Below are 12,500 nucleotides of genomic sequence, written 5' to 3'. Positions count from 1 at the left end.
GTGTGTTTGTGTGGGTGGGTGTCTGTATACGGATGTGTCTCTTTTTTTGTGTGTGACTGTAAGTGCGTTTGTGTATAGTTATTTACTTGGATAGAAATAGAAAAAAAAATATATTAAGGGTTTCATTTTTTTCATTAATACAATTCCATTCAATTTTTGCTCCATGCACTTTCTATAATTGATATTAACTATATAATCATGCACGTAAAAAATGATCAACGCTAATCATTCTCATAAATATAAGTTGCATATAATAGAGATAACCCCGGAAATTAACATTTAATGGTCCTTTTTTAAGTTATCTGCGACCGGCAAGATAAGTAGATCTTCTTCAATTTACCAAATATCCATTTAATTTGGTATATAATCTTTTAAAGGTAATTATGATCACGTTCATGCCCAGAAACTAGAAGTTTAAATTAGATTGATATATCAACAAAACATAATTTTTCTCAACAGGAAAAGAAAGTCTTATGATAATCGGTTATTCAATGTTTTGCATATAGGTGTAAAGAGGCTTCAAAGATTGGGTAACGATGATTTCTCAATAAATTGATATGGTATTATTAGTTAGACTTTTCAGTGGGTTTGATTTCGGAATAGTTACAGGCTTATGGCATTCAGCTTTTCTAAATAAGGTTTAAACTGTGCTTCGAACAACAGCAACACCTAAATCATTACTACTACTACTACTACTATTACTCCTGTTGCTGCTTTTTTTATATACTACTGCTATGACTACTACAAGAAAACCAGTACTACTACTTTTAATTATAGTAAAACTGACAATTACAATTCTAAGTATTATAGTAATGATGATGCTATAACAACAACAGCAACAGCAATGCTAATATTAATAATGATTATGAAAGTAATAAGAATAATTGTGATATTAAGAGCAATGCAGATGATATATTAATCAACAATCCATCCTTAAAACAAACAAATAACCTGTCCACCTAAAAATCCATTCGACATTTATATTTAAAATCATCAATCACCTTTATTGCAACGCTATATGAAATAAAACATGGGATGAAATATATAACCTTTTCTGTATCTCTTTTCCATATATTGAATCTGAATACGAGAAATGCAGTGCTCTATCCCCAGTACTTCTCTTTTGAATATAATATTTCTTTTCTGATATATGAAATGGCATTGGTGGCGACCACATGGAGTAAACAAACTAAAATTGTTGTATTTTACTTGTTTGTTTATGTGTTCATTGTTTTGTTTGTAGGGCTTTCTACTTTTGTTTAAGAGATTTGATTTATAATGTATTTTTTTATATTTCTCCATTTTTCCTTTTTCTACTCCCTCCTTCCTTTTACATCTGTTTGTTTGTTTTAGATTAATCTGACCTTGTACTAAATGTGTATATGTTGAACAGGGTGACATAAGTCTCTTTTGTTAGTTTGTATATTTTTTATTTTAACGTTGTAACCGTTCTGAAAAATATGTTATTTCATATGTTCATTACTTCTAATAGTTTATTTCCCCATTTTCTTTCGTCACTGGGATATTTTACCCTGTTGGAGATCTTGGATTATAACATCCTGCTTTTCCTAGTAAGGCTGTAGCCTAGCTAGTAGTAGTAGTAGTAGTAGTTATTGTAGTAGTAATAATAATAATAATAATAATAATAATAATAATAATAATAATAATAATAATAATAATAATAATAATAATAATAATAATAATAATAATAATGACTTGCTTTTTGCATGAAAAGTAAATTTAAAATTCTTGTGTGATCCAAAAACGCTTGATTCTTATTGTGCTGACTGAAAAAGGATGTTTATTCAACTACAGAAGTACCTCGGTTTATGAGTTTGATTAGTTCTGGGAGCGAGCTCCAGCCTAAAGAAATCGCTCCAAAAAAAAAAAAATATTTTTCCCATAAAAAGTGCGGAAAATTCACACGATTCAGTGCATACGTTTATAATTAAAATCATGCATTCATTCTTGGAAAATCATACTATTAATTGTTGAAAAATTGGCAACCCCTAACATAAGAAGTTAATACTAAATGAGAAGTAAAAATAGAAATATTGACAAATTAACTCGTACTTTACCTTTGAGGAGAGTTGTTGCTGGTTTAAGAGGAGGAGGAGGAGGAGGAGGAGGAGGAGGAGGAGGTAGTTAATGCTTGAAGGAAGAATCTCTCTCTATGAAAGCTTTTGGTAAAATATTGAACGTCATTCGATACTACTAACTGAATAGAATAATTTACACTTTCATGATTTTTTTTTCCTTTTTTGTTTACACTATTATAATCAATTATGAGAAGGAACCTATCTAAAGACATCTGTGCTAGTCCTGGTTTTAAAATGTCATGAGAATCAGACATCTCATGATCAGTTCATAGATTCGCTGCTTGCCCCCACAAAGCCTTACCTGGATGATGGGTTTCTAAAATGTTTTCCTGCCTTTCCCAGCTCATCCTTCCTCTTCTAGTGGGATATCCTCCACAACTTCTTGTTTTTGCTCCGTATCAAACTCCATCATCTCCTCTGTCATCATTAGCTGCCTCTTCTGTGTGTACGAATCTGTGAAAATCCCGTTCAAGAACTTAAGTATGCCATAGTTTCTTCAAACAGTATTATGGATGCAATGGTAACATCTTCTAAGGCATTGTCAAAGTCTTTTAAGCTATTAACAATTTGAAAATCTTTCTAAAACTCTTAAATGGTATACTTGATCCATTCTGTGAAATCCAAGCATTATTGGAACATTATTTTGTATAAAGCTTCTTGAAATTCTAGATCACATGCTGATAGAAGGGTTCGAGTATGAGAAAAGTGTTTTGAGGCAGGATCTTCATTTTGATGAGTTCGATCTCATCCATCAAGGTATCTTCAAGGCCATCTTAAAAGACTCCTCGGATACAAGGCTAATGGAGCATAGAGGTGAAACCGTAGACCCCAAGTCAGGGTCCATTACATCACTAATATAAAGTAAAACACATTAAGGTGTCAATACAAAGCGGATAGAGACCAGGAACGTGTGCAATGTCTTTTAAAGGTTGGAAGGCCAATAATAAATGGCAGAGGCAAGGGGAAGTGACATTGCACTATCAAGCAGGACAATCCCCTCTAAACCCAATCTAACAACAGGGAGGGCCAGAAAATGACTGCTGATGGATCAGCAGATAGACCTATAGGCTCCTTCAAACCATCTATCCTTAGCTCCCAAGGATAGTGAGGTTGCACCTACCAAAGGAACTAATGAGTTGGGGCGGGACTCTTAACCCCAGTGTGGCGATCACCAGTCACCACATTGGCCACTACATCGCATTCTTTTTCCGCTCATGAGTCACCTTTAAACCTTCATACTAGACCTGGGTGCCTCAGTCCATCTTGTTCTTAAGAGAAGCATAAAGCAGAAGGAAGGTAAAGGGTAGATTAATCTCTCCTTTAATCCTCCACGAGCAAATAAGGTCACTTTAATAACTTGGAAAGGAAAGCTTGAAACTGCCGAAGCGACCCATGATAAATGGATGGTCTGTTCGCTGAGGTCGATGCAGCAAAGTACATAAAAGAACTAATTAGGAATTTTGCATCCGATTCCTCAACTTTCCCAGCATGTTTTTATCTTTTCTTCCTGGAAGTTTGTGGCAAAAGGGTCAGATTGTGTATCTGACCCTTTTGCCACAAACTTTGGCGTTGTGACTTTTTAAGAGGATATAAAAAACGGATTTTGAGCGAAGCGAAAAATCTATTTTTGGGTGAGATGGCCATGTCGTCCTGATGGAAGTTCCTATAGGGTAGCTTCCTAGGGTATATTAAAACTACGGCGATATTCTCAGAGAATTTACCTTAAGGTACCAGAATTCTAACTCCTGGAGCAAATATCCCTCCTGAAAGGGATATCGCGACATATCAGAGGACGTATTCTTGACACGCCACATGGCAATCTGCATCCCGAACAGAGATTTCGTCTCGCAGGGGGCGATTGGTAAGAAACGAATTCGGGAAAGAAAAAGGGGGAGCCGCTCCCAAGGCTCCCTATCTCCCGATTCGTAAGCGAGCCTGGCGCCAATCCTGGCGCCATCTGTATTCCTTGTAGCGTACACGAGGTGCTACAGATACTGTATGTAGGGAGGGGTCTTACAGCCCTTTCTTAGAAAGGCAAGGGCGGGTCCATCAGGACGACATGGCCATCTCACCCAAAAATAGATTTTTCGCTTCGCTCAAAATCCGTTTTTTGGGCTCAAGCCATGTCGTCCTGATGGAAGTATACCAGAGCATTACTGTATCTGTGGATTCTCAGAACGTGCCGTACTCCCCGGAGGTAATTTTTCCCGGTTGACTAGACCTAGAGACCTAAGATGTTACCGTTATACATCTTTTCAACTAACTATAAACTATGTTAGAACTTCCTGCCCCCTACAGGGAAGAGTCCTACTAGACTCTGGAAAAGTCTCGAAGAGTACATATACCTATGTATGACTACCAGGCAAGCTAATATAGTGGTCTCGCCCTATATTAAGTAAAGCATATTTTGTAAAGAACCACTGCGTCAATATGAAATATTGACCAGTAATCCGCACAATACTTGTATTGGACAAAGGTTTATATCCGCATAGGAAGAAACTAATAAAACCGCCCTCGTCCCTTTATGGGACGGAGTCCTCCATTAGGGGAGTTCATAAACCAACGCAACATAGCTTGCATAAAAGAACAATTCTATTAGAATTATCCTAGATAAGGTACATAGAATAAATGCTCAATTATACCAATAAATTGACACAGGTGAAAGAGACCCAAGGTTCTCAAGAACAAGTTTATTAACAGACAATAAATAGACAGGTTAACAACAATTATATATATATATATATATATATATATATATATATATATATATATATATATATATATATATATATATATATATATATATATATATATATATATATATATATATATATATATATATATATATATATATATATATATATATATATATATATATAATGAGAATAACCCAAAACTTTAAGCATAAGTATGATAGTAAACAGAACTTGTTTATCTGAAAGAAAAAACATCCAATGCACCTTTTTTAGATACCGAGGTATCAAGTCATAAAAGTCTGTATTACAAATCAATCACATTAGCGTTAGAAAAGCTCGGCACACATGTCTGCACTTATGCTAGGTTCACCTTTGAAAAAGGAACAGTCTATGGGGGCACTTGGTGCTCTCATTTAGTTTGTAGTACAGTATGTACCTGCACACTCACCCTGGACTTAATCGTCCTAATTAAGACCACTGTTCCTCGCAGAGTTAAACAGTAGGGTTAACCACACGACCCACTGCTACCACAGATCTCTTTAGTTCCTCTACTTGCTTCGCATAGTGGCGAAAGAACACTCTGGAAGACTTCCAGCCAGTGTATGAATGGAGATGTTCAAAGTCCATACAATTAATGAAATTTAGGGTTGAGGCAACTTTCCTCGGATCATGACCTGCGGGTGTGCTGTCAGGATCCGCTCTGTGAATAAAATATGTTATTTTCGCTCTGAGTTGATTCAGAGATAAATTTGAGCCTGATGTTTCTCCCCTGAATAGTTGACCACCCTTGAAGTCTGAAGTTCTACGAAGATAGACCTTTAGGCATTCTACTGGACATAGAGATGCATCTTCTTTCAGAGGGCAGATTCTCCAGGGACCCCACCTGTTGGTGGGTAACTCATTCTTTGCGAGAAACGTAGGATCCGGAAACAGGTTCAGTTCCCCCCCATCCAGGACCTGAACACGACCTGCCTCTCTCGAGAGGGCTACGATCTCACTAACCCTGGCCCCGGACGCGAGTGCAAATAGGAAAATAACTTTTTGTGTCAAATCCTTTAACGCACATTCTTCATTGCTCAACAGGGAGGCAAAATGAAGAACTCTGTCTAAAGACCATGAAATGGGCTTTGGAGGTGCTGAAGGTCTGAGCCTAGCGCAGGCTTTCGGAACTTTATTAAAGATCTCGTTATCTAGGTCGATTTGAAAGGCATATAAAATGGGTCTCATCAAAGCAGACTTACACACTGAAATCGTGTTAGCTGCCAACCCTTGACCATAGAGGTGGATGAAGAAAGATAAGCAGAAGTCTGTCGAGATCTCCTGCGGATTCTTCGCCTTTACAAAGGCCACCCATTTTCTCCAAGATGACTCATATTGCCTTCTAGTCGATTTGCACTTATATTCCTCTAGGAAGTCTATGCAGGCTTTCGAAATCCCGAAACACTTTCTCACCGCAAAGGAGAGAAAATCATGAGCTGCAGGGTCTGGGTTTTCTGTAATGAAGCGCAGACAGTCGACTTTTGGACTCTCTGTGTCAGAACTGGATGTGGTAGCGGCACAAACTTCAGCTGTAGTTCCAACGCCAAGGGGAACCACATGCTGTTTGGCCACTTGTGGGCCACTATTGCCGCTACCCCCTTGAAGGATCTCAGTTTGTTGAGGACCCTCAACAGAAGGTTGTGAGGGGGGAACAGATAAATCCTGGACCATCTGTTCCAGTCGAGGGACATCGCGTCCACTGCTTCTGCTAAGGAGTCCTCGTACGGGGACACATACAGGGGCAACTTCTTGTTGTCTTTCGTCGCAAAGAGGTCTATCTGCAGTTCTGGGACTTGATTCAGAATGAAGGAGAATGATCCTGCGTCTAAGGACCATTCCGACTCTATCGGTGTGAACCTGGATGGAGCGTCCGCTGTCACGTTGCGGACTCCTTGAAGGTGAACTGCCGACAGGTACCACTTCTTCTTTTCCGCCAATCGGAAAATGGCCAACATCACCTGGTTGAGAGGTGGTGACCTCGACCCTTGTCGATTCAAGCATCTCACAACCACCTCGCTGTCCATCACCAATCTTATGTGGATCGAGTGACGCGGGGAGACTTTCTTTAAGGTAACGAGCACTGCCATAGCTTCTAGAAAGTTTATGTGAAGGGTTCTGAATAGCTTGGACCAAGTCCCCTGGACTTTTTTCCGATGAGAGTGACCTCCCCATCCCTCCTTTGAGGCGTGTGAGTGAATCGTCATCGACGGGGGAGGTGGCTGAAGAAGAACCGACTTCTTTAGATGTCTGGCTTGGGACCAAGGCCTGAGAAGAGTACGTAGCCGCGGCGGCACTGGTCTTCTCAGATCTCTTCGCGCGTTTGATGCATACCTTCTCCAAACTCCGGTTGCATCCTTTAGCTGTGCTCTTAGCACTGGGTCTGTCACCGAAGCAAACTGGAGAGAGCCTAGTACCCTCTCCTGTTCGCGTCTTGATATCCTTTCGGAATCTAGAAGTCTCTTGACAGAACCCGCTATCTCCTTCCTTTTCTTCGCCGGGATGGAGAAACAGTGTGACAAAAGGTCCCAGTGGATTCCCAGCCACTTGAACTTTTGAGATGGAGAAAGTCGAGACTTTTTTCTGTTGATCTTGAAGCCTAGGTACTCTAGGAACTGGATCACCTGACTGGAAGGTTGCAAGCACTCTGTCTCGGATGCTGCCCACACCAGCCAGTCGTCCAGGTAGGCTACTACCTGAATTCCCTTTAGGCGTAATTGTTTGAGAGCTGCGCTCGCCAGCTTCGTGAAAATCCTTGGGGCTATGCTTAGCCCGAATGGCTTGGCTCTGAAGGCGTATAGTCTCCGTTGTAGCCTGAACCCTAGGTAGGGGGAGAGTCGACGGCTGATTGGAATGTGCCAGTAGGCGTCTGACAAGTCTATAGAGACTGAGTATGCACTCTTGGGCAGTAAGGTCCTTATGTGTTGCAGTGTTAGCATTTTGAATTTGCAATTCACTATGAACTTTTTGAGTGGCGATAAGTCCAGAATGACTGAGCTTTTCCGAGTCTTTCTTGGGAACACAAAACAGCCTCCCTTGGAATTTGATGGACTTCACCTTTCGGATCACCTTTTTCTCCAACAGTTCTTGAACGTACTCCTCCAGCAAGGGGGTGGAGTGTTGGAAAAACTGAAGGCACGGGGGGTGGAGTGCTGTACCAGCTCCAGCCCAGTCCATTCTTGAGTAGGCTGTGGGCCCAGGATCGAAGGTCCCACGATCCCAAAATTTCATCAGTCTACCTCCTACCGGTATCATTTCACTTGGACTGCCGTCCTGAGGTCTTGCCTCCCTGACCATGACCACCCCTGAATCCCCTTCCCCTTGAGGGGCGCCTAGACGAGCATGTGGCTGCTCCTCTAGGCTTTGCTCGAAAGGAAGAAGACTGTCCTTTGAACGTTGGGGTGAATGCCGTGGACTGACCCGGCACAGTGGTCGGGGTTTGTGCCACCATCTGGGGCACTGGAGGCAATGGCAATTGCAGTTGCTGTTGCTGTCTAGAGGGCTTGGCTGGCCGAGACGGTAGCCTAGTCCTCATATTCTTCCTCTTTGGTTGAGGACCCTCATAGGGGGAAGACTTTCTTTTGATAGCCAGGCCCCACTTCTGGAGATGGTTTCTATTCTCCACGGCGGCCTTATCAACAACTTCTTTGACCACATCGGTAGGGAAGATGTCTTTTCCCCAAATGTTGGAGGAGATTAACTTCCTTGGCTCGTGCCTCACCGTAGCCCCGGTGAACACGAACTCCCTACAACCTCTCCTCGCCTTGAAGAAGCCATAAAGGTCCTTCGTCACTGTGGCTAGGTGAGTCTTAGCCACCACCATGAACATTTCATGGACCTTGGGGTCACTTGCCATCGTCTCAAGAGTAGTCTGAAGAGACATTGAGGCAGCCAGTCTTTCTTTTGTCTCGAACTCTCTTCATAAAAGAAAGTCAGAGAGCTCGGGGAGGTCCTCGCTGAATTGCCGTCCGGCAATATCAGCCTCCAACTTTCCCACTGAGAACGTCAGATGGACGTCCTTCCAGTCTTTGTGGTCCATAGGCAGGGCCAGCGACAAGGGTTTACACTCCTCCAGGGAGGGGCAAGGCTTGCCGGCCTCGATTGCCTTTAGGACAGCCGCAAACCCTTTCTGTAAAAAGGGGAAGGCTCTAGCAGGAGAGGACACAAAGGAAGGGAGCTTCTTGCTCAATGCAGCTACCTTCGAGTTAGAGAAGCCCCTCTCCTTCATCGAGGATGAAAGTAGAGCTTGAGCCTCAGCGTGGTCCATGACTATGACCTCCTTCGGCTCTGTCTCCTCCCTTGAAGCTGGTTCTTTTCTCACCCGGACATAGCAGTCCGGATATGATGCCTTGCTTGGCCAGAATTCCACCTCCTCTAGGGGAACTGAACCCAGCTTACCGAGATGACGATCTTTCCAGTCGTCATCGGCATGTGCTCAGCATACCTCCATGGGTTAGCATCTGAGCACAAGGGAAAGTCTTTCACACTGAGCCTTTTCCGGGGCCCATGTGATTCTGCAAGGCACTGCATCCGCAGTTCCATAGCAGCCGCCTTTTCCTGATTCTCCTTCTGCATTTGTTGGATCATTCCAACAATCGAAGAGAGGGCCTGTCCCAGCTCTACTGGGAGACCGGCCGATGTTGAGGGAATAGGCTCCGGAATCTGAACCGGAGTAGCCGACACCTCGTCGACCTCTTCCTCTACGACGTCCGGGGCTTGAACTTTATCCTGACCTTCTGCCAGGAGGTCTTCTTCCAAACGCTCGTCCACGTCAGACATCCCGTCATCTAACTGGATGTCTTGCATCGCGACCGCGACTTCAGCATCCACCTGGATCTGACCTTGGGGGATCTCCTCTTGAGGCTGGGGAATCCCTGCATCAGCTGATGCCTTAGGGAAAAGATATGCCCTCATCTTCTCACTTGGAAGATAAGGGCCAGAGGTGTTCTTCTTGAAGTCCCTTACCCCAGGTACGAAGCTTCTCCCTTGCTATATCCCTTGATTCCGACGTCCTAGGGGAATCAAAAGCCCTCAGTAATCAGATTAGTGCACACAGTACATACCTGAGGGTCCCAATACTGGAGATCATCCTTGGAGACAGCGCATGCTGCGTGTCTCCTACAAAACTCATGTCCGCAGAGGTACTTGCTGCGGAAGTTGCAGAAAACATTTCCGCACTTCGGAGGGTCCTCCTGTAAAGAGAAGAAATTTCCATGAGTATCAAGTGAACTATGTATCACTGGATATGCATAGTATAGCAAAACAATTCATAAAGGAAAGACACACACTTGTGTTTCCCTCACAACCCATTGTTGCAGCCTTCCAGATAATAAAATCAAATGGTTAATCTCTTCTAGAGTAACCAATGCAAGGTTTCCAGAGGTGAAGCTCACACCTAAGCAATGGTTTTAAAATCCTGGATAATAGACAGGAAAGAACTCACTTTCCTATCTGTAGGGCAACAGCAAAGGAATGTGCAAGAAAACACAAAAAATGTTAGAACACACAGTGCTGTACCAAAACCCATACCATAGTTTTCTTCTTACTGTATATGTTATACTGAAGAATACTAGTACCGTATAGGAGGATACGTGCCGGCCGGCACACACCATAACTAGCTTTAAAGTATACTACTTAACAGCTATAAGGCGGCAGAACTCTGGTTCAAATGCACGTGCCGGCCGGCAGCAGACAATGTCGGCCGGCAATGGCTGCCGGTCGGCAACTACACAAGGTAGTACCCAGCTGCCGGCCACACTCTTGGTGACCGGCAGGCAAGGGCTGACATTAGCCGGCCGGCAAAGGTACAAGACCGATGCCAGCCGGCAGCAAAAGAACCAGAGGACTACACCTGCCCGGCTGCCGGCCTCATAGGCCGGCAGCCGGGTCAGGTACAGCACTAGAAGAAAAATAGAATGGATGCCGGGATAAGAGTGTACACTACCTCCAAGCCCGGCAATCCGAAAGAGTGCATATAAGGAAGGGGAGAATCTAATTCAGGCTTCCTGACCAATGCCGTCTGGCTCTACAGGCAGGCATGGATGAGGGACCAAGGGAGGTCCGGGCAGCACTCAAAATATAAGACCCTTGCCGGCCGGCAAGGGGCTGAGTCAATTCCACATCCTAACTTATACTAGGTCCAGATGTAGAACGACGTACAGTACTGTAATGGCTAGGCCATTACGGAGATAGAGGGGGAAGGGACAAAGAGGGTCCTACCAACCTTGCTTTAGTGACGGATCACCCGCAGCCAAGAAACTTATCTTAGCCTAAGGCAGATCTAAGGGGGGAGGCCAGCAATACTTGCCAGCTCCCAGAGCACCAAAGCAAGGAAGGTGTTACTACTCCCAGGGAAAGAAACTTATCCTCCCCCGAGGACGGCAACAAGGACTAGTCTGGTAGATCACAAAAGAAGGAATCATATCCACAGAAACCTTCGGTAGTGACCTAAGGAGGCTAAGCCACCTTTGTCTGTGCCAGGCCATTGAGGGAGACTCTACCCCAAGCCAGACAAACACAGACTCAGACTAAAAAAGTCTGTTGTTCTGTCCCTCTTTGAACCAGACTTACTGGAACAGGAAGGTACAGTAACACCCCAGTATAGTTTTATCGAGAATTTATTTGGAAAAAAAACCACTTAGGGATAAGCCCAAGGCTTAAACAGAGGGAAAGGGATTGCATACCATCTCCGAAGAAAAGAAAGCAACCGGGGAGTATGAGAAAGTATACTAAGGCTCCATAAGCAATTTAGCCTAGGCACCAAGAGAATCGATTACCTGAATCACCGAAACTCACTCGTATACTATCTTGGAAATATTCCACACAATCTTAATGTATAAAACATAGCCTAAAGCTTCAATAAAATTTTTATTACACTCGGAAAAACCAAAATCATGCATGAAGTACTAGGGACCAAACGACTAGGCTACATGGCCTAGCGTAGGCCAGAATGGCTAATACTTCGCCAAAATAATACTAAGCACGAAAGGAAATCCTATGTAATGCTAAATAGCTAAAATTTATTAAAGCAAAACAACCGGAAATGTCGCTCTGACTAACTAAACTTATACCTAGCGAGCGACAGCGTCCATGACGCCTCCGGTAGGCTACGGCTGTTGTATCAAAGATTAATCCTATTAATCATTCAAAAATTTACCAAGAGCCTACATTTATACATAAAAGACATTGTACTCAACTTATCAGAGGCCGACGAAGACGGAGAAGCCATGAAAAGTAGAATAAATCCAAGATTTGCGAGAAACACAGGAAAAAACACCGAGTTGTTAAGCTAAGCAAAAATGAATAGAGATGGCGCCAGGATTGGCGCCAGGCACGCTTACGAATCGGGAGATAGGAAGCCTTGGGAGCGGCTCCCCCTTTTTCTTTCCCGAATTCGTTTCTTGGCAATCGCCCCCTGCGAGGACGAAATCTCTGTTTGGGGTGCAGATTGCCATGTGGCGTGTCAAGAATACTTCCTCTGATATGTCGCGATATCCCCTTTCAGGAGGGATATTCGCTCCTGGAGTTAGAATTCTGGTACCTTAAGGTAAATTCTCTGGAAATATTGCCGTAGTTGTAATATACACTAGGAAGCTACCCTATAGGAACTTCCATCAGGACGACATGGCTTGAGCCTAAAAAAAGTATATATAACTTGAATAGGGAGATA

The sequence above is a fragment of the Palaemon carinicauda genome, chromosome 17, assembly GCF_036898095.1.
Source record: "Palaemon carinicauda isolate YSFRI2023 chromosome 17, ASM3689809v2, whole genome shotgun sequence".
Classification (NCBI taxonomy): Eukaryota; Metazoa; Arthropoda; class Malacostraca; order Decapoda; family Palaemonidae; genus Palaemon; species Palaemon carinicauda.
This window is presented reverse-complemented; position numbering follows the sequence as displayed.